Genomic DNA, 19,657 nt, shown 5'->3' with positions numbered 1-19,657 from the left:
TGCTTTGTTTCCAGTGCAGGAATGGAGGACTAAATCTGACAGTAGAATTTATGTAAAGTCAGATTTGTTTAAGTCAGGTCTTCTGGAGCAACACACACACAAAATGCTGGAGGAATTCAACAGGTCAGGTAGCATCTATAGAAATGAATTGAGACCCTTCTTCAGTACCAGAAAGAAAGGGGAAAATGCCAGAATAAGAAGGTGGGATGAGAGGAAGGAGGCCAAGCTAGAAGGCGATAGGTGGAGCCAAGTGATGGGGGAAGGGGTAATGAGTAAGAAGCTGAGAAGGAAAAGGCAAAGGCCTGGAGAAGAAGGAATTTGATAGGAGAGGAGAGTGGACCATAGGAGAAAAGGAAGGAGGAAGGGCACCATGGTGAGGTGATAGACAGGTGTGAAGAGGTAAGAGGACAGAGTAGTGAATAAAAGAAGAGGGAAGGGGTAGGCGAAAAATACCAGAAGGAGAAATTGATGTTTATGCCATCTTATCGGAGGCTCCTTAGATGGAATTTGAAGTATTGCTTCTCCAACCTGAGTGTGGCTTAATCATGGCAGAAGAGGAGGCTGTGGACCAACATGGCAAAACAGGAATGGGAATAGGGATTAAAATGGTTGATCACTGAGAAATATGGCTTTTTGTGAATGGGGCAGAAGTGCTAGACAAAGCAGCTTCTCAATTTATGTTGGATCTCACCAATATATAGGAGGCCACATCAGGAGCACTGGACGTAGCAGACAAGTGAAGTGTTGCCTCACCTAGAAGGACTGTTTGGGGTCTTGAATGCAGGGATACATGCCAGGAGGGAGACTCGTGAGGCAAGATGAATGGACAAGGGAATCATGAAAGGAGAGATCCCTGTTGAAAGTGAAGAATGGGGTGGGGGCAAGTAAAGATGTGTTCGGTAGTAGGGTCTCATTGAAGTTGGCAGGTGATTGGGAATAATGTGTTGGATGTAGAGGCTCATGAGGTGGTAGATGAGGACAAAGCAGCAGGACGACGGTGTGAAGCAGGTGAGGGCAGCCTCAATGGTGGAGACAGCCTGTATTTCATCATTAGCATGCTCCAGATAGGACTGGTGTTACTAAACACCTATACACAGTGTTGTTACAAAGAAAGCAGCATCCATCATTAGTGACCTCTACCATCCAGGACATGCTCTCTTCACCATCAGGAAGAAGGTAAAGGAGCCTCAGGATTCACACCACCAGGTTCAGGAACAGTTATTACCCCTCAACGATCAGGGTCTTGAGACAGAGGGGATAACTTCACTTGCCCCATCACTGAAATGTTCCCACACCCTATGGATTCACTTTCAAGTACTCTTCATCTTATGGTCTTGATTTTTATTGTTTATTTATTTATTAATATTATTAATATTTTTATCTCTTCTTTCCTTTTGTATTTGCAGTTTGTTGTCTTTTGCACACTGGTTGTACACCCAGTTTAAATCGTCTTTCATCGATTCTATTATGGTTATTGGATTTATTAAGTATACCTACAAGAAAATGAATCTCATGATTGTATATAGTGACATATATGTACTTTGATGATAAATTTACTTTGACCTTTTGACTTTGAAATCTATTTACAGTTGGTCATGTCACTGCTTCGTACCCTAAGGTTTCTGAGCCTCCCTGGCCAAAGCCATCACTGCCCAGCCAAGTACTGAAATGCAACCATTACTGTTACTACTGCTGCATCTGTGGAATGTACATATATCTCAGCAGCTTAGTGCAGAGAGAACCTCACAGTTAGTTATTTGCACGCTCTGCAGACTTGGAATGTGTCTAAACAGCCTGAAGCTACCCTGTCAGAGCTCTCAATGTCAATGGTGTATCCTTTCCAATAGGCAGAAAAATAACAAACCAACAGTATGTGCTCTTGGTTTGAATATGTCCCAAACACTATGTGATGTTTTGAGCTCCAATTTATTTGGACAGGCAGTAATAAGTTTGCAATTAGCAATGTAATTAGGTGTACAACTGATGTTGGGAAAACGTTGGAAGCACTAATGCGGCTCCCTACAGGAAGTGCACTGTCCATATTTACAATTTGTGCAACTTCACACAAGAATGATAGCAATTTACTATGTCATCCTATTTCTCTGCAGCAATTTCCGAGAAATTGCTTGACATCACACTAAAGGAATTGGTCGAAAATCCAACTTTGGTAAACGGGAATCCTTTGCAGCATCGCTCATACAGAAATTTGACTTGGACAGCATGAGTATCATATTCACCTAGTAATAAGAAGTCCAAGAAAAACTCTAACTATTAGTAAGCAAACATCTAAAGATTTAAAAAATCCATTGCAGTACAGAAGAAACAATCTGATATTAGAACTAGACAACGTACTGAGTGTTATATTTACAAACGTAGTAAAATACATAACCAAAACAAATTTTTATCAGATTATTAAAAGACAACTGAGATTGATAGGCTTAGACATATGTCTAGAGATGGTGTTGTTGTAGATAACTCTCCTGGTAGTTAACTCACCCTTGACAGAAGGAAGTGAAGCTAGGAGACTCACTATCTCTCATACTTTTTAACATTGCTATGGAAGCTCTTGTGTTCATTAGAAACTGAGTGAGTAAGCTATTATTTCAAAAAAATAGCTAATAGGCTTTTACTAAAGATATTATTTGCAACATTTTGATACAGCTAAAAGTGTTGCTATTTTAGACCATAAGACCATAAAACCGTAAGACATAGGAGCAGAATTAGGCCATTTGGCCCATCGAGTCTGCTCCGCCGTTCAGTCATGGCTGATCCTTTTTTGCTTTCCTCAGCCCCACTCCCTGGCCTTCTCTCCATAACCTCTGATGCCGTGGCTAATCAAGGACCTATCAATCTCTGCTTTAAATACATGCAACAACCTGGCCTCTACAACTGCCTGTGGTAACAAACTCCACCAGTTCACCACCCTCTTGACAAAAGAAATTTCTCCACATCTCTGTTTTAAATGGATGTCCCTCTATCCTGAGGCTGTGCCCTCTTGTCCTAGACTCCCCCACCATGGGAAACATCCTTTCTATGTCTGCTCTGTCTAGGCTTTTCAACATTCAAAAGGTTTCAATGAGAACCTCCCCCCGCCGCATCCTTCTAAATTCCAGCAAGTACAGACCCAGAGCTATAAAGCCTTCCCCGTATGATAACCCTTTCATTTCCGTAAACCTCCTCAAAACCCTCTACAATGCCAGCACATCTTTAGAATGAGGAGCCCAAAACTGTTCACAATACTCAAGGTGAAGCCTCACCAGTGCCTTATAAAGCCTCAGCATCACATCCCTACTCTTGTATTCGAGACCTCTTGAAATGAATGCTAACATTGCACTTTGGAGTTGTTACAAGTTTACAAATTAATGTTAATATGATTAGATTCAATATGACAGATATGGCATCAAAATTTATTTTTCATGTTGGATAGCTGGATTACTGATGTACAATGACTACAGATGATCGAGCTTGGAGGCATCATAAACTGATCCTGAAATCAATATAGTCAGGGTGCAATGGTTAGTAATCAGAGATAAATTAAATATTTGGATTAAAACTCAATGGATTAGAATTTTTAGAAATTTTAAGAACATATATGATATCTACGTTTTACTATCGTTACTTTAATGGACATATACCAAAATAATTTAGTAAGTCTGGATTTTCTGATAAAAATTTCCATTGAGAGTTTTTCTGGTTGGTTGACGGTAACTAGTGTAGTTCTGCAGGGGTTGATGTTGGGACCTCTTGTTTTCACATTACATGTCAATGATTTGGATGATGGAATTGATGTCTTTGAGTTTACAGATGATACAAAGATAGGTGAAGGGGGTAGGTAGTGCTGAGAAAGCAGAAAAACTTAGGGGAAATACTACATAGTGCAATAGATTGGAGTAAGTTGAATGAGAGTAAGGAACTTTATGTGAAGGCTGAAGTACAAGGGTATGTGCAGTAACTCGCTCCAAAGCCTGAGGCGTGAGATTAGAAACCAAGCCACTTAGAAAATAAATCAAAACCTTCTGATCTAATACTGAAGGAAGTCATTTGTCTGCCTTCCATCTGGAAGACACACTATTAACATAAAGAAAGCTAATATTAAGCAGAGAAATAAAGAGAGATAGAGATTTTCCACGGGCCTCTTTGCGACAAATAGGGGTATATTTTCTAAATTTCTAGTATCATGTTAGTAGAAGAATGAGGGGATCTTATTGAATCCTGTTGGGTATTGAAAGGCCTTAATAGAGTGGATGTGGAGAGAATGTTTTCTATAATGTGGGAGTCTAAGACCAGACGGCACAGCCTCTGAATAGAAGGACATCACTTTAGAATAGAGATTGAGGAATTTCTTTAGCTAGAGTCCAGTGAGTCTGTGGAATTCATTGCCACAGGCGGTTGTGGCAGCCACGTCTTTCGGTATATTTAAAGCGGAGGTTGACAGGTTCTTGATCAGTAAGGGCTTCAAAGGTTATGGGGAGAAGGCAGGAGAATGGGGCTGAGAGGGTTAGTAAATCAGCAATGATGAAATGGCAGAGCATACTTGATGGGCTGAATAGCCTGATTCTGTTCCTATGAATTATGGTCTTATGGTCTTAAATCTAATACTCAAAGATAATTTTCAATGATCTGTCCACGTCAGGATAAATGAAATGAAGAACAAAATGGTTTATTCAACAGAGAACCATGGGGTCGGGCTGAACTTATAACGCAGCATAAATAGATGCAATTGATAAAAAAACACTAAAGAATAATTTACTTGTGACAGAGAGAACTCCGATTTGTTAAAGCCTGATATATTTCATGACAACATTCATACCACACCACAAATGTCAAAATACTCTCTGAAAGTCAAAGGGACAATGATATCTTAAACATAATTTGTTCTTTGGTAGTTCCAGGAGTTTATTCATCTTACTCTTTCAACAAAATCAATGATCTTTCAAGCAGCATAAGTTACTGTGTTTCGATCTCTACTCTGTGATCATAATTTCACTGATTTTGCTGAGAGGAGCTTGTTACCAATTCTTGCTGCTCAGATTCCCCTTTTCCTTATACTTACCTGGTCCAAATCCATAAAATCTAACTTGCTGACCTTGAGCACCTTGGACTTGATTGGCAAGGCCCTGTGAGGCATTTGGGTCTAGCATGACTTAAATCAAATTAAGGCCTCAAACCCACCACCCCAAATCTGACACGAAAGTCTTTGACTGACAACCAATTAATCATCCTCCAGGTTTGCATTCTATCAATGTTTGGAATGCTTTTCAACATCCTTAACATTCAGAAATCCATTTCCTAGAAATTTTTCCTCAACTTTATTTTTATCCTGTGTGGACCATTTATGAGTTATTTCACGTCATTGGGTAAGACATGGCATGAAAGGATGAAAATATATAGCCTGTAAAGATTCCTTATTGAAAATCTGTATGAAGAACAAAGTTAAGCTCCATATTTGGTTCTGAATGAAAAGAGAATTGCTTCCTGCAATTCTTTGCCATTGAAAGGTTTAACAGTTTTGACACACCAATATCAACAATAGCTATGTCTTGACCAACTGATATTTTATAGATGTATAACTTGTAATTTTTAACATATTAAAATTTTTATACATCTTTTACTATTAAGCTGGGTGTTTTATCTGAAAGCAGATTTATCTTTCTAATGTTTTGAGTTTTGTTTTAGCAAATTTAGGTTTATATTATTACCTCAATACATCAAATAATGACAAATACAATTACAATTATTCTTTCAAGTACCTGCTTCTATATGCATGCAAGCTCAAATTTGGGGAGCAGTGGGAATTTGGGGAACATCTTTCCCTCCCCCCACCTCTGCATTCCGCAGGGATCGCTCCCTACGCAACTCCCTTGTCCATTCATCCCCCCCCATCCCTCCCCACTGATCTCCCTCCTGGCACTTATCTGTGTAAGCGGAACAAGTGCTACATATGCCCTTACACTTCTTCCCTTACCACCCATTCAGGGCCCCAAACAGTCCTTCCAGGTGAGGCAACACTTCACCTGTGAGTCGACTGGGGTGATATACTGCGTCCTGTGCTCCCTTTTACATATTGGCGAGACCCGACGCAGACTGGGAGACCGCTTTGCTGAACATCTACGCTCTGTCCGCCAGAGAAAGCAGGATCTCCCAGTGGCCACACATTTTAATTCCACATCCCATTCCCATTCTGACATGTCTATTCACGGCCTCCTCTACTGTAAAGATGAAGCCACACTCAGGTTGGAGGAACAACACCTTATATTCCATCTGGGTAGCCTCCAACCTGATGGCATGAACATCGACTTCTCTAACTTCCACTAAGGCCCCACCTCCCCCTCGTACCCCATCTGTTACTTATTTTTATGCACACATTCTTTCTCTCACTCTCCTTTTTCTCCCTCTGTCCCTCTGAATATACCTCGTGCCCATCCTCTGGGTCCCCCCCCCTTGTCTTTCTTCCCAGACCTCCTGTCCCATGATCCTCTCATATCCCCTTTTGCCTATCACCTGTCCAGTTCTTGGCTCCATCCCTCCCCCTCCTGTCTTTTCCTATCATTTTGGATCTCCCCCTCCCCCTCCAACTTTCAAATCCCTTACTCGCTCTTCCTTCAGTTAGTCCTGACGAAGGGTCTCGGCCTGAAACGTCGACTGCACCTCTTCCTACAGATGCTGCCTGGCCTGCTGCGTTCACCAGCAACTTTGATGTGTGAAGCTCAAATTTGGCTCTGTTCTTCAACTATTGTCTCCCCAATGACCCATATAATACCATTCTGAAACTTCCAAATATGTATGACATTTTCTAGGCATACTGTATTAAAGCTCAAGTTGGGAACTGGCCTATTGTGACTCATAGCACCAAAGTGGAACTATCAACCTTGTTTAAAACGAGATGTACTGCATCTAGGACCTCTCACCCCCAACCACAACTATTATACTAGAACTGCATATACAGGGACCAAGGTATGGTGAAGTTATTTATTAAACAAATATCACATGATGGTTAATGTCACTACTGTGCTTAAAGTACATATGGATTACACTCGCAAAACTGCTCGAAAGCTATCAAACATGCTACAAACTACTGATTACCATTCACAACTGCTAACCAAAGGACTCATGTTGCCTACAGAAACAAAAGTGACACAAATGAATTTACAGGTTCTTGACTTCTTTTCAGAGATGTTATTAATATAGAGATTACCTGGTATCACAAACTCATGTTATAGCAGGTGTTTGCTACTGAAATCCATTAGAAGTAGTGTCCTGAAGATCACAATGAGTTCTACTTCCTCCCGTGTTTCAACAGAACTCATTGGGTAGCCAGAGTTTGCAGGCCCTGAAGCCTCTCGTTTCACTCCACTTGCAGCATGCAACGGCCCAGGAATGTTCAACCTGTAAGGAAGTATTAAAATATGACAATAAATGTGAACATTCAAATATCTCATACATCCCCAAAAAAACTAAAAAGTGTGAACTATCAGTGTATAAGGAGGGGCAGCAGGCAGATGGACCGTCTTAGCTCTAGGTCTCCATGGATGCTGCGCTCTGGGGCGAGTGCAATCTGAGATTTGTGTGCACAACAATAGCTGCCTTCACATCACATCATCAAAGATCAAGCAACACACATCAAAGTTGCTGGTGAACGCAGCAGGCCAGGCAGCATCTGTAGGAAGAGGTGCAGTCGACGTTTCAGGCTGAGACCCTTCGTCAGGACTAACTAACTAACATCATCAAAGATCATGGCTTGGTGTGACAACTGCTCTACCTGAGAACATAAGAAATAACAGAGAGTTGTGGAGACAGCTCAGCACATCACAAAAAAACAGTCCTGCCAAAGGGCTTCAGCCCAAAACGCTGACTATACTTTTCTCTATAGCTGCTGCCTGTCCTGCTGAGTTCCTCCAGCATTTTGTGTGATACAGCTGGAGGACTTCTTTGTCGTCTGATATTAGACCAAAGGAATTTGTATAGGGAATGTATGGAAAGGCCAATATTAAGCCTTACACCATTCTTCAATTCCCATTCCAGCAAAATGGAAAATGATTTAAGGCTTAATCTTAAGTTATCTTTCTGTTGGAATGTGAGAACAGCATCTTTGGAAAACAGGAGAACAGTACTCAAAGAAATGCAGCCATTATCACCATCATCGAGTGCATTTTAAAGACAGATTGTTTTCCATGATCAGTTCGCTTGACTTCAGAGGTCGGGAAGATGCTAGAGTACAGTACTGAGGATGAGGTTTTGGGGTATTTTAAGCACATGATAAAATTGGCCGAAGTCAGCGTGGTTTCCTTAATGAGAAATCTTACCTGACAGTTATTCTGTTGGAATTCTTTGAGGAAATAACAGGCAGGATAGGCAAAGGAGACTCAGTGGATATTGTTTGCTTGGGTTTTCGGAAGGTCTTTGACAAGATGCTGCACATCAGGCTGCTTAACAAGATAAGAGCCCATGGTAGTACAGTAAAGATAGAAGATTGGTTGTCTGGTAGGAGGCAAAGAGTGAGAACAAAAGGGGCCTTTTGTGTTCGGCTGCTGGTGACTAGTGGTGTCGATATTGGGGCCTCTTCTTTTCATGTTATATGTCAATGATTTGGATGATAGAATTGGTGTCTTTGAGCCGAGTTTACAGACGATATAAAGATAGATGGAGGGGCAGGTAGTGTTGAGGAAATAGGGAAACTGCAGAAAAACTCGGGAAAATACTATATAGTACAATGGATTGGAGTAAGTTGAATGAGAGCAAAGAACTTTTTGTGAAGGCTGAAATACAAGGGGTGCACATGAACTTGTCCCTGCCTCAGGTGTGAGATTCGCAAACAAACCACTTACAAAAGAAGTCAAAACCCTGTAATCTAGTATTGAACAATCCTTCCAACTAGAAGATCCTAGATTAACGTAAGCCATATATTAAGGACAGAAGTAAAATGGGATAGACATTTTCCATAGGCCTCTGTGACACACAGGGGTACATTTTCTAAATTTCTAGCACTATGTTAGCTGACAGGATTGCATATCGAGTATTTAAACATTTAGAATTCAAGATAAAAGTTCTCAGCTGAAATTTCTTGCTCATTGGTGACTATTTTATTATTCTCACTTAGTTAGCAAAGAAAAAAATGTCCATAGTTTGTTTAATTGCTTAAGTTCCTTGTGTTTACAGAATTCCAGTCAGTTGTTTTCAGGTGTTATATTGTTGAATTACTGATGAACTTTCAATTGGATATCTTAGTTGACAAGATTATGTTACAGTATAGATTGACAAAATGTATTGGTTTTGTATTTGTACAACCGTGTTGGTTTCTTGCATACATTTATTGCAAAAAAACTGTGGACTCGACCTTAGAATCTTAAGATATAGAAGAAAATTAGACCATTTGGCCCATCTGCCATTCCATCATAGCTGACTTATTATCCCCCTCAAGCCTATTCTCCTACCTTCTTCCTGTAACCTTTGATACCCATACTAATCAAGAACCTAGGCCGTTGATAAAAATCACAATGCTGAATTTTGGTTATGACTTTTCAGAGATATCGGAATCAAAAATCAGACAAAAGCATCTCAGTATAACTCAAATATCAATTAATAAATTTAATAGAGCAACCATGCAAATTACATGTCCATTGAAATGTACATTTGGTGCAGGTATGGAAGGCAAATGCATTGATAGTATTCATTTCACGAGGACTAGAATATAAAAGCAAGGATGTAATCCTGAGGCTTTATAAGGTATTGGTTAGACTGCACTTGGAGTACTGTGAGATGTTTTGGGCCTCTTATCTAAGAAAGAATATGCTGATATTGGAGAGAGTCCAGAGGAGGTTCATGAAAATGATCCTGGGAATGAATAAGTTAACATACTGTATGAGGAGTGTCTGATGCCTCTAGGCCTGCTGTCTAGGTCTATAGGCTGCAGTTTAGAAGAATAAGGGGAATCTCATTGAAACCTATTGAATATTGAAAAGCCTAGTCAGAGTGGATGTGGAGAGGATGTTTCCAATAGTGGGAGAGTCTTGGAGCAAAGGGAACAGCATCAGAATACAAGGACATCCATTTAGAACAGAGTGAGGCGAGATTTTTTAGCCAGGGTCTGGTGTATCTGTGGAATTCATTGCCACATATGAAATTACAGGTCTTAGAGTGATTTTTGGGTTTAGCATATTTATACTTAGCAGATGACTTTGGCCACCATTCTTTGGGTCTGAGTATAAATTGTGGATTTACAAAGTACTTTGGAGTACAGCTCTGAAACAATGGTTCTTAAAATCCATGAATCCCAGAGCAGACAATGCTGATTAAATTTCATTTGGATGTCTGTGGTGTGGGTGCGAATCGAGAGGTACGAAAGTTGTCTGTAGTTTCAAAGAAAGCATTGTAGATACATTGTAAATATGGAATTATCCTTTAGTACATAAAATACCAAGCCCAACTTTGGGCCAGCCAGACCTTTCCACTGAAAGTGTCTCCATATGATCCCTGCTTTATCTTGTTTTATTGAATAAAGAACCTGCTTCATAGCTGCCAATACTTTTCTCTGGTGACTTCATTCATGCAACAGCAACAGGAAAAGAGTAGGAGAATGGGGTTGAGAGGAAAAATAAATAGGCCATGATGGAATAGTAGAACAGACTTAATGTGCTGAATGGCCTAATTCTGCTCCTCTGTGTTCTGGTCTGATGGTTGTAAACTTAATACTCAAAGTTAATCTTTTACGATCTGTATATGTCAGGTTAAATGAAACAAAGAACAAATAGGTTTATTCAAAAGGGAACCATAGGGTCAGGCTGAACTCATAATGCAGCATAAATAGATGCAATTGATAAAATAACACTAAAGAATAATTTACTTGTGACAGAGAGAACACCGATTTGTTAAAGCCTGATATATTTCATGACAACAGATTCATGCCACACCACAAATGTCAAAATACTCTCTAAAAGCGAAAAGGACAATGATATCTTAAGTGTCATTTGTTCTTTGGCAGTTCCAGTATTCTATTCATCCTACTCTTTCAACAAAATCAACGATCTTTCAAGCAGCATAAGATACCATGGTTCCAACTCTATTCTGTGATCTTAGTTCTAGTGAATTTGCTAAGAGGAGCTTGTTGTCTGTTCTCATGGTTCAGATTCCTCATTACCCTTCACTTACTTGTTTCAGATCCAAAAAATCTAGCTTGCATCCTGGACTTGATTGGCAAGGCCCTGTGAGGCATTTGAGCCTAACGTGACTTAAAAGGGCCCAACAAATGCCCACCCACCAACCCAAATCTCGTGTGAAATTCTTTGACAGACAACTAATTAATTATTCCCCAGGTTTACATTCTATCAACGCTATTAATGTTTGGAATGCTTTTCAATTTCCTTGACATTTAGAAATTATCCATTCCTAGAAATTCATGTATATGTTTTCCCTCAACTTTGTTTTTATCCTGTGTGGGCCATTTCTGTGTTAATTCACTTCTTTCTGGAATTTCAACTGGGTATGTCTCTGATGAAGAACTTCTACATCAGGATGATTTCACTTCAGTTCAGTAGGGACCAATGTGGGTAAACAAATCACCCTGAGAATGACTGCTGTCAATTGTTGCTGGGATAATCATTTTCAAAATATAGCAGTAAATATGTCCCATTTTTTCCTTTAACCTTTCTGAAACCCACCCTCACCCCACTGTTCTTTCAAGGGCCAGAAATGAATTTTCGTACCACCTGTTTCAAATTCTACTGTCCCCAGATGTTCCAAGACCCTCAAGCATTAAGTGACATGGCCTGAGGAGATGTTACCCTTTCTATAACAAAACATACTTATATACTAGTTCATCATGTCACTTAATGATGAGTCACTAATGATTATCCATCTTATTAGGGAGTTTAATGTAAAGGAACCCTTAGGAGACAGTGGACATAATATAATTGAATTCATGCTGCAATTTGAGAGAGAAAAGCACTAGTCACATGCATCAATATCGCAATGGAATAAAGGGAATTACAGAGGCATGAGAGAGGAGCTTGCCCAGGTGGATTGGAGGGGGATACTGGAGCGGATGATGGCAGAACAGAGGTGGCTGAAGTTTCTGGGAATAGATCAGAATAGCTCTGGGCATAGTTCAGGAAAGCACAGGATAGCTATGTCCCACAGAAGAAGTTGTTCTCAAGTGGCAGGGCTAGGCAATCATGGCTGACAAGGGAAGTTAAGGACTGCATAAAAGCCAAGGAAAGGCCATATAATGTAGTAAAAATGAGTGGGAAGTTGGATGACTGGGAAATTTTTGAAATCCAACAAAAGACAACTAAATAAAGCTATAAGAAGGGAAAAGATGAACTATTAGGGCAAACTATTCAATAATATAAAGCAGGATACTAAAAGATTTTTCAATTATATAAAGAATAAAAGGGAGGTGAGAGTTGATATTGGACCATTGGAAAATGATGTTGGGGAGGTAGTAAGAGGGGACAAAGAAATGGCAGATGAACTTTGCTTTTGTCGTTACTGTGGAAGACACTAGCTGTATGCCAGAGATTCATGAGTCACAGAGTAGGAGTGACTGCCATTGCTATTACAAAGGAAAATGTGGTAGGCAATCTGAAAGGTCTTAAGGTGGATAAGTCACCTGGACCAGATAGACTACATCCCAGAGTCTTGAGCGATGTTGCTGAAGAGATAATGGATGTATTGGTCATGATCTTTCAAGAATCACTTGATTCTGACATGGTCCTGGAGGTCTGGAAAATTGCAAATGGCACTCCACTCATTAAGAAGGAAGGAAGACAAAAGAGAGGAAATTATAGGCCAATTAGCCTAACTTCAGTGGTTGGGAAAGTGTTGGAGTCCATTATTAAGGATAAGGTTTCAGAAGCTTGGAGACTAATGATAAAATAGGTCAAAGTCAGCATGTTTTCTGTAAAGGGAGCTCTCGCCTGACAACTGTGTTGGAATTCTTCGAAGGCTGGACAAAGGCAAGGCAGGTAGATGTCATTTACTTAGATTTTCAGAAGGCATTTGATAAGGTGCCTCACATGAGGCTGCTGAACAAGATAAAATCCTATAGTGTTACAGGAAGTATACTGGCATGGATAGAGGAATGGCTGACAGGCAGGAGGCAGCCAGTGGGAATAAAGGGGTCCTTTTCTGGTTGGCTGCCAGTGACTAGTGGTGTTCTTAAGGGATCAGTATTGGGACCGCTGCTTTTCACATTGTTTGTCAGTGATTTAGATAATGGAATTGATGGCTTTGTGTCAAAGTTTCCAGATGATACGAAGATAGGTGGAGGGGTAGGTAGTGTTGAGGAAACAATGCAATTGCAGCAGGACTTAGACAAACGGGAAAAATGGGCAAAAATATGACAGATAGAATACAGTGTTGGGAAATGTATGATAATACATTTTGGTAAAAGGAACAATAGTGCAGATTATTACCTAAATAGGGATAACATTTAAACATCAGAGGCGCAAAGGGACTTGGGAGTCCTCGTGCAAGAGACCCAGAAAGTTATTTCACAGGCTGAGTCTGTGGTAAAGAAGGCAAGTGCAATGTTGGCATTTATTAGGAGGAGGAAGAGAAGATGGTGGCGCGACACAGCTTGCGCTGCCACTCCGGTGAATGATATCTGTAATCTGTCAAGTAGGGTGCCGTGCACAATTCTGATTTGATGGAGACAGATGTGAGAGAACGGAGGAACATCTGGAGAAACTTCTGAAATGTCTTTTTCGCTGCTGCTGTTACTGTGTGATCCAGAATCTCCAGAGCGGAAGGCCCCGAATCCTGGGCTTTGCTTGTTGCTCGACGGCCGGGACAGGGTTGAAGCGCTCGGCAGAGGTGGTGCTCGGTGTCGAAGGGCTGGTAGGAGGCTCGAAGTTTTTGGACGGACTCAGAGCTGGCTGGGATCGGGTGCTTCCAATGCATTGACAGTTGTCGGTGCCTAGAGGTTTATGGCAGAGAGAGTTTCTCTCTTCTGCCGCCTGCTATCAGGGACTATCAGGAGTCAATCGGAACCTTGAGACTTTTTTTTACCGTTCCCATGGTCTGTTCTTTATCAAATTATGGTATTGCTTTGCACTGCTGTAACTATATGTTATAATTATGTGGTCTTGTCAGTGTTAGTCTTTGGTTTGTCCTTTTTTTTGTGATATCACTCTGGAGGAACATTGTATCATTTCTTAATGCTTGTATGCATTTCTAAATGACAATAAATGAGGACTGAACGTCCTCATAATCTAATCTATTTCAAGGAGGATAGAATACAAAAACAAGGAGATAATGCTGAAGCTTTATAAGACAGTAGTCAGGCTGAACTTGGAGTATTGTCAACAGTCTTGGGCCCCTTATCATAGAAAGGATGTATTTTCATTGAAGAGAGTTCAGAGGAGCATTAGGCAGCTTTGGGCCTGAACTCACTGGAATTTAGAAGTGGGTGGGGGAGGGGGAGATCTCACTGAGACCTACTGAATGTTGAAAGGACTAGATAATGTGGATGTTGAGAGGATGTTTCCACTTGTGGGGGTATCCAGAACTAGAGGGCACAGCCTCAGAATTCAGGGGCAACCTTCTAGAACAGAGGTAAGGAGGAATTTTTTTTTAGCCAAAGAGTGGTGAACTGTGGAATGCTCTGCCACAGACCATGGTGGAGGCCAAGTCCATGGGTATATTTATAGATTCCTGGTTAGTGGGGCATCATATGGTGAGAGGGCTGTATGCTGTATGAGGTTGAATGGGATCCAGGATCAGCCATGATAAAATGGCTGAGCGGATTTGATGAGCTGAATTTCTTAATTCTGCTCTTATGTCTTATGGTCTTATCCATCATTAAAGACCCGCACCACCCAGGATATGCCCTCTTCTCACTACTACCAGAATGGAGAAGGTAGAGGAGCCCACAAACAATGTTTTAGGAAGAGCTTCATCCCTCTGCAATCAAATTTCTGTATGATCTATGAACTCATTACTCCACCTCGGCATTCCTTTCTTGCACTATTTATTCACAGTTATTGTTACTTATAGTTATTTATTACGATGCACTATACCGCTGCCACAAAACAACGCATTTCATGATTTTTGTCAGTGACTTTAAACCTTTTCAAATTCAGAAATCATTGCTGCTGTACTTTTATAAGTGGAGCCTTTGATGATCTAGATGCACGAAGGTTGTCAGTTGCAGGTTACAGAAAACAGTATCTGTTTTGCAATAACATAAACCTTTCTAAAGTATAGTTGGGTTTATCTGAAAAATATGTCACGGTTGTAATGCAGGAAACATGGCTACAAATTTGCGTAGAGGAAGTGACCACAAAACCAATGTGTCAAAGATCAGATAATTGATATCACTGACGTAGTTTTAGGTGTAAACATTGGATATTGAGATAATTCTTCTGCCATCAGAACCTTTTACAACCACCTGAGTGTACTTACGATCAGATGTAACAACCTTACCAGTTGTTGAGGACAAGCAATACATAGAGCAGTACAGCACAGGGGGGAGAGAGAAGAGAAATGTAGATTAATTGGGGATAATATAGTCAGGTGACTAGTCACAAGGATGAAAGTCGAGAATGCTGCACTGTCTGCCAGGTGCCCAGGTTTGAGACATCTCATCTGTGAGATGTGGTGCTCTTATGGTGCACCACAGAGTCTGTGGTGGCCAGTGCGATCATGTTTGCTGTTGTGTGCTGGGGCAGCAGGCTGAGGGTAGCAGACACCAACAGAATCAACAAATTCATTCGTAAGGCCAGTGATGTTGTGGGGATGGAACTGGACTCTCTCACGGTGCTGTCTGAAAAGAGGATGCTGTCTAAGTCGCATGCCATCTTGGTCAATGTCTCCCATCCACTACATAATGTACTGGGTGGGCACAGGAGTACATTCAGCCAGAGACTCATTCCACCGAGATGCAGCACAGAGCGTCATAGGAAGTCATTCCTGCCTGTGGCCATCAAACTTTACAACTCCTCCCTTGGAGGGTCAGACACCCTGAGCCAATAGGCTGGTCCTGGACTTATTTCATAATTTACTGGCATAATTTACATATTACTATTTAACTATTTATGGTTCTATTACTATTTATTATTTATGGAGCAACTGTAACGAAAACCAATTTCCCCCGGGATTAATAAAGTATGACTATGACTATGACTATGACTACATAATGTACTGGGTGGGCACAGGAGTACATTCAGCCAGAGACTCATTCCACCGAGATGCAGCACAGAGTGTCATAGGAAGTCATTCCTGCCTGTGGCCATCAAACTTTACAACTCCTCCCTTGGAGGGTCAGACACCCTGAGCCATTAGGCTGGTCCTGGACTTATTTCCTGGCATAATTTACATATTACTATTTAATTATTTATGGTGCAACTGTAACGAAAACCAATTTCCCCCGGGATTAATAAAGTATGACTATGACTATGACTGTTACTATGATCTGATCTGCAGAGGAATTTGGAGTGAGAGAGAAAAGATCCAACTGTTGTGGTCCATGTGGGTACCAACAATGTAGGAGGAACAAGGAAAGATGTTCTGCTAGGGATTAAATTAAAATGCAGAACCAAAAAGGTAATAATCCATGGACTGTTCAGAATCAGGTTTAATATCACAAACAAGAGAAAATCTGCAGATGCTGGAAATCCAAGCAACACATGCAAAATGCTGGAGGTACTCAGCAAGCCAGGCAGCATCTATAGAAAAGAGTACAGTCGATGTTCCTGGTGAAGAATCTCGGCCTGAATCTTTTCCATAGTTGTTGCCTGGCCTGCTGAGTTCCTCCAGCATTTTGTGTGTGTTGCTCACGTTTAATATCACATTTAATATCACTGGCATATGTCAGGCAATTTGTTGTTTCTTGGCAGGAGTTCATTTGCAATACATGTAAAATAAAACTATAAATTACAAGAAGAGTTGCAATATGTTACATGAGCCACATGCAGTTTGGCAATATTGAGATCAAAAAGCTAAATGCACGATTAAATTTGGTGTGGGAGAGGTGGGCTTGATCAAGCAACATCATTGTAAATTTTCTCTGCATTCTTTCAACCTTGATTATGTCTTTCCTGTAGGCAGGTGACCAAAACTGCATAGAGTACTCCAAATTAGGCCTCATCAATGTCTTATACAATTTCAACATAAGATCCCATCTCCTGTACTCAATACATTGATTTATTAAGGTCAATGTGCCAAAAGCTTTCTTTACGATCCTATTTACATGTGACGTCACTTTCAATGAATTATATACCTGTATTTCTACGTTCTTTTGTTCTACCGCACTCCTCAGTGCCCTACTGTTCACTGTGTAAGACTTACTTTGGATGGTCCAACCACAGTGCAAAACCTCGCACTTGTCGGCATAAAATTCCATCTGCCACTTAGCAGATACAGATCCCTCTGCAAGCCATGATAGCCTTCCTCGCGATGCACTATACCGCCAATCTTGGTGTCATCCACAAATTTGCTGATCCAGTTAACCACATTATCATCCAGATCATTGATAGAAATGATGGAGGCCAAGAGAAGGAATTTGTAGAATGCCTATGAGATACCATTTAGAGATTATCATCAAGTCCACTGGAGCGGATTCTGGATATTTTTACCAAATGCCTATTTAATTCTCACTTAAAATAACTTTGTTTTCCAACTTCAGTCACCAAAAATATTGAAGTAGATTAAAGGCCCCTCTTTGCAAATGTGAAGGAGCCTCCACTCTTCTAAGTGGTGGTGAGGACTTCATTTAAGATTGCAGTGAAAATATTCTGTAGTATCATTAATATGTAATTTAAGATGTTTTTAACAACACTAGAAGTTTAATTTACAAGTTGAGAACAGTTTTGAAATTATTTCCGATGTAAAAATGAACAATATTCTATAAAATGGCATACAGGATTATATTTTCCAATTCCGTGCTTGCAAGCATTCATTCATTTGAACAAGTAGAAAATTGCTTACTTGCTTGTACGGAGACAAAACACAAAAATATATATGGCAGAGAATTTGCTATGGTTGCATTCTGAATGAATTATCACAGAAACATGAAGGGAGAGAAACTGTATAGTCCTAGAAGATACCCAGTGCATGAATAACCCACTCTGTTTAATCTAATGCAGAGATGCTTAACCTTCATGCTCTCACCTCTTCTTCATGATTATATTGAACAGCCAGCACTAGCATGCTGATTTTGCAATAGCATTTAATCAGAGGTTGAATTTCATGAGAACTCAGTGAAGACTGCTACCAAGCTTGCATTTTAAAGCTATCACAGGGACTTGACAGAGTGACTTCTTCAAACAATGTCAAGAAACCAACCAAATGGAAATTAAGCTCTACTGCATGAACGTCAGACATAGAAATAATGGACATGAAGGTCAGAGTGTATGCTTTCGCTCTGCGATGCACACATGCATTTCCTATGCCCTATTTCTCAAATAACCTTCATATACTCTCCTCAGCACCTCCAGTACACCTTCCCTCTCTCACTCAGTTCCCTTCTTTCTGCCTCCCTCCCTTTCCCATTCTGAACCCCCAATATTCTTCCTCCTGCTCCACTCACCCTCCCTTCACTGTCCCTTCTTCTTCGTTTCTTTATTCACACTCACTCATCTGATGTTCTCCCCTCACACTCTGATCACTCTAACTCACATTGCCAGAGACGAGATCTTCTAATATCTACTGTTGTCATCAGGTAGCCCTGCTGTCACCAGGTGGCACAGGTCAAAGGCCACCTGACCACAACTCAAATTCTGCTGACCTCAGAAATATGTTGTGTTCCTATGCAATGATATGAAAGCCATTATCTTAACTAACAGGTCCAAAACTGCTCAATTACAGAAGCAAGGCTGTCACACCAGCTCCCCTCTCACTTTCCTCACTGTAAAATTCAAAGTTCAAAGTAAATTTTATTATCACAGTACATATACGTCACTGCATACTACTCTGAGATACAATTTCCTGCGGCCATACTCAGCAAAATCTATAGAATAGAAACTATAATAGGATCAATGAAAGATCAACTAGAGAGCAGGAGACAACAAACTGTGCAATTCCAAATATAAATAAATAGCAATAAATGACCAGAACATGAAATAACAAGATAATGGGTAATAAAGTGAGATCGTTGGCTGTGGAACACCTCAATGGATGGGCAAGTGAGTGTAGCTTTTCCCTTTTGTTCAGGAACCTGATGATTGTGGGGTAATAACTGTTCTTGAACCTGGTGGTGTGAGTCCTGAGGCTCTTGTACCTTCTACCTAATGGTAGCAGTGAGAAAAGGGCATGGCCTGGGTGGTGAGAATCTCTGATGATGGATGCTGTTTTCCTATGACAGCGTTTCATGTAGATGCACTCAGTGGTTGAGGAGGCCTTTACCCGTGATGTTCTGGGCCGAATCCAACACCTATTGTAGGGGTTTCTGTTCAAAGGCATTTGTGCTTCCATACCAGGCCAATCAGCCCATCAATATTGGGACTCATTTCCAATCAGCTTTTGTTGGAGTGGAGCAAACCAAACAGGAAACTATATATATAAAACTTTGTCCATCTCCACTTTAAAACCAAGTTCATTACAACATCAATCATCAAGTTACCATATGGAATATACTTGTGTTATGTACATATTCCAGCTTGAAGTCATCTCTAACTCACCGAAGTTTATGACAAATAGACCATTAAAAATTTGGAAGACAAAG

At 40.6% G+C, this 19,657-nt stretch overlaps 1 protein-coding gene across 1 annotated transcript in view; it reads right to left on the bottom strand.

Annotated features, from left to right (window-relative positions):
• The window catches only part of LOC134354910 (dnaJ homolog subfamily C member 5-like), a 183,344-nt gene that overhangs the window by 153,125 nt on the left and 10,562 nt on the right, over positions 1-19,657 (bottom strand). Inside the window, exon 2 of the mRNA XM_063064381.1 lies at positions 7,196-7,386. The gene's annotated coding sequence lies outside the window, so the exon portion shown is untranslated. The remainder of the gene's footprint in view (positions 1-7,195; positions 7,387-19,657) is intronic.

This window comes from Mobula hypostoma, chromosome 1 (genome assembly GCF_963921235.1).
Source record: "Mobula hypostoma chromosome 1, sMobHyp1.1, whole genome shotgun sequence".
NCBI classification, from domain to species: Eukaryota; Metazoa; Chordata; class Chondrichthyes; order Myliobatiformes; family Myliobatidae; genus Mobula; species Mobula hypostoma.
This window is presented reverse-complemented; position numbering and strand designations above follow the sequence as displayed.